The sequence below is a fragment of the Apis dorsata genome, unplaced genomic scaffold (genome assembly GCF_000469605.1).
Source record: "Apis dorsata unplaced genomic scaffold, Apis dorsata 1.3 scaffold_330, whole genome shotgun sequence".
NCBI classification, from domain to species: Eukaryota; Metazoa; Arthropoda; class Insecta; order Hymenoptera; family Apidae; genus Apis; species Apis dorsata.
In genome coordinates this window covers 198429-202463 of record NW_006263598.1, presented here as the reverse complement: position 1 = coordinate 202463, position 4035 = coordinate 198429, and the positions used below count along the sequence as shown (strand labels likewise).

General features: G+C 37.8%; 1 protein-coding gene across 5 annotated transcripts in view; it reads left to right on the top strand.

Annotated features, from left to right (window-relative positions):
• Window positions 1-6: 6 nt before the first annotated feature.
• The window catches only part of LOC102673947 (netrin receptor UNC5C-like), a 50747-nt gene continuing 46718 nt past the window's right edge, over window positions 7-4035 (top strand). For all 5 annotated transcript variants that reach the window (XM_031511566.1, XM_006617881.2, XM_006617880.2 and 2 more), the window contains exon 1: window positions 7-320. The gene's annotated coding sequence lies outside the window, so the exon portion shown is untranslated. The remainder of the gene's footprint in view (window positions 321-4035) is intronic.

Genomic DNA, 4035 nt, shown 5'->3' with positions numbered 1-4035 from the left:
GCGAGGAGAGAGATCACCACGGTGTCGAAGGAAAGAGATTGGAGGAAGGATAGGAGTGGAAGGGTGTTCGGAAGAAGGGAACCTCTTCTTGCCTCGACGCAAGGTGAACTCGATCTTGAGGTTTCAGCTTTGATCGTTGCCAATCGATCAGTGTCAGTGCAGTGGGCTTCTTCTTCTTTTCCTTTTTTTTTTTTTTTCACTTGTGTCACTTGCGTGGAAACAGTGGTTTTGGAAACATTGAACAACATTTTGTGTGCTCCTCCGTTCCCAAGGTGCAAGGTGGATTTTCCTCTTTTTTCTTTTTGGATCTAAGTTTGCAAGTGAGTCCCGATCGTAGATTTTTATTAGAGCGCAATTTAATTTATTAGAGCGCGGCCAAGGTTTAATTAAAATTTGAACGAGGCCGTGGAAATTGAACGAATATTTCTCTAACGAACTGTGACGAGCGATTGGCGGTTCAAGTGTTCTCCTGTTACATCGATATTTTTCAGTCGAGGAGAATTTCATTACGTGCTTCTACATGTATATATATTTCTTTTTTTTGCATGTAACGGGTGATTTCTTTTAATATAAGCAGAAGTAGTCACGGTTGACAGAGCATTTCGAAAAGCTTCGAAATTAGGAGGCGGTCGCTTATCTGGCAAACCGAACTCCCGCTGGGCCACGGCTTAAAGGTCCCCTGGAAAACCTATTTAAAAAGCCGCGGCATCCAGTGAAACTGTTTCCTCCGAGACCGTTCTTACGCTCCACTTGCCTCCCAGCCGTCTCTCGTTATTGCTATTCAAATTAAGTCACCGTGGCTCGCGGATAAAGCGATTCTCGTGTCGGTGATTTCGAGTCGAGAGTTTCGGTGTTGCATAGCAATTGGAAAAAAATTCTGCGAAAGTTCTCTTTGGCGATTTACTTGTTGCTTATCACCAGTTCCGCTTATAGAAAAGTAGAGTTTGGTGAAATGGATAATTTAACGAATAAATAATCGTCGATATATCTTTATCGATTCCATATTCGATTGATCGAAAATAATTTATTTTAAAGCGTTCATTATTATTTTTAATTTGTAAAAAATTTTTCATTCGACTAAAAGAATGTTGATATTATCATTGGAAAGAAAATAATTCTTGGTGTTATTTAGAAAAACAGTTTATTTATTACCCTCGCCATGTGTTTAAAGACGAATAGTAATTCCCTTTTGACATTTAAAACATAATACATTATATTACAAAGAACACGATCAACAATAACATATGTCAACCTTTATTTCACTTACATCGAATTCGAAGAAAAATTATCCTCGACAATCGTCCAATCATTCCACCATGAATCCCTCAACCTTTCCAATTTATCAATCCACGATGAGTGAAAAAGATACGACGATGATAAAAACTCGAAAACACCTCGTCTTTTGTCGTCTTCTGACACGCGATCGCGTACCCGTAACGTTCAATTTTAACTTTCGACCGATCCACTCCATAACTCGCAAGAAACTGCTGGTTTACGAAACGATACACCCCAATACGAGTAAAATTGCCGACTCCTCGGGGGAAACCGGATGCTCCCGTTTCGAAAAATACGCGAAAGGAAATAGCATGGCAGCAGACGAACGACTCTCGACCCCCGGCGGATCGTATAATCGTAAAGTGGCCGTCCATGGATGCGGCATCGAGCGGAGATTCGCAAACATTCGGCTTACCAGAATTACGTGGCCTGAATCGCGACGTTCGCTATAAGTTTTCACCGATTTACGCGAAACGTGTGCAAAGGGGGGAAGTTACGAGTTTCCTCGTAAATACACGCAATGCAGAAGAGGGGTTCGGTGGTTTCTTAGCACTCCTTCTTGGCACGATTATTCGGGGTTCCTGATCTTCGTAAGAAATATGGGAATATATACGGTTGGTTATAAAAGTTGAATGTGGAACGTTCGGGTTCATTGATCATGGTTGAAATACAAAGGAGTTAGTTCATGGAATTTATCTTGGTAAATAAAACATTATGTTCATTCATACGCAGGATTGGAGTTAATGAATGAAAATTTAATCAATCGTTGACAGTCGATTTCGGAACGAGGTTATGTGCTCGTAAAAATTTCTAAATGAATTTTCGTAACCTTTAACGTGTAATTGATATTTTTGTAAAAATTGTAGGCTTTTTCATTGCTTTGTTATTGCTTTGTTATTTAATTTCAAGTTATCTCTATCGTTACGTATTTCGATCGAAATGAATATTCTGACTGTCGATGAAATTATAAATTTTTCTTGTTGTAAATGTCACATATTTAAATTTTATTATTATTATTAAACGTGTATCGTATTATATACAGCCCTAGAGTAACTTCATCTTTAATTAATGATACACATTAATGGATAAATATTATCCTACATTTATTAAAATTCCATTAATTCCATAATAAATATTTAAACCTGTAATAAATAATAAATATTCCATTCATGAATGATTAAATTCATCATTCACTCCTTTTAAAATGCTTGCTTGATTCTAAGAATTTCCTAACAAATTAAAAATATACGAATAATGTACATTAAATATAAATATATTACTAATAGAATTTCTAAAATAAAGGATTGAGAAATAGCAATATAAATTCAAACCAATAGAAAATGAAATTATATTATAATTCTTCAATATACTAACCATAATTTAAAAACGCAGAATATAAAAACGCAGAATATAAAAAAAATAAAGAAAATTATTCTTTTCATAAACATCGTGAAAGATGGAAAATATTTCGATATTTAATACTTTCAAGGATAATGCATTTTCCAGATATATATATATCGAACCATCCAAACACAAGCACAAACACCGAGAAACCAACGCTCGCAAGAGCCCGAAGAATCTCTCTCGTCTCTCCCCTACTTCATGACTGGATGGAAGAACGATCGATAATTCACGGTCACAGTCGAATCGACCTGTGCAATTCATGAATAGAGGAACGATTGTCAACCGCGCGACCCCTTTCGTGTTTCGTCTGGCCGGTGGGAGAACGAAGGGAGCGAGGAATTGCCGCGATTTCGCCCTCTACGAATCGATAAACGCTTGAAATTGCGTTCTGATCGTTTCTCTCGGCGTTGTTTGCGACGGCTTGTTAACCTTCCGATCGAATTCTGACGCCCGATCATAGACGCCGCTAACGAGGATCTATCGCGAGAGACGCGACTGCAATAATCGGGCCTCGATTTCGCGCCCTCCTTTTGTCTCTCTCTCACCCCATCTCCTTTTGCCCGTGAATGCAATTAATTAATAAGCCGCGTATTTCTTCCCCTCTCTCTGGCCGGCCGGCCATTGATAGGCGGCCGTGCATTAATCGTCGTCGCGATACCGACACAATAATTACGCCTTTGTCTCCTATGACAGGGGAACGATACCCGCGGAAAACGATTCTCCCCAGGGTATCAAGTCGAATTATTTTTGTAAAAAAGTGCAAGAAGCTTTTATGGATGATGGTGATTCCGTTGAAGATGATACATACATTGTAGTTTGGGTGGACGTTTATTAATAATTGGGGCTTGGATATATCTTTTTATGTGAATGGATGAGTAATAAAATTGTGCGAGATGGATTCGTGGATTCTTGAATGGAAATTTGTCCGGGAGAGTGTTGTAAATATGGGGTAAATATTGGGTCAGCGTATAAACGATTGCTGAGTTTAAAATAATCGAGGTTATCGTGATGAGAGAGATTAAAAAAAATAAGGCGATAGCGAATAATTGAAGGAAACGGAGGAAATTAATTAGACGGAGGAATTATCATCAATGATTAATTCGTGTATTATATGTAAATCTTTCTGAGAAATTAAATACTAGTTATATATTTTCACGCTATATGAAACGAAGAATTTTTATTCAAACATTTCCAAGAATTTCCTTTCGAACAAACGTACAAACAATTTTAATCTTCAAACAGTCTCAACCGGAAGTACAAAATCGGAACAAACGTGTATCATATTTTTTTACCTAAATTAAACCATCATCTCCACCAACGAGTTTCCTCCTCTGCCTAATGCTCGAAAATGGCCGC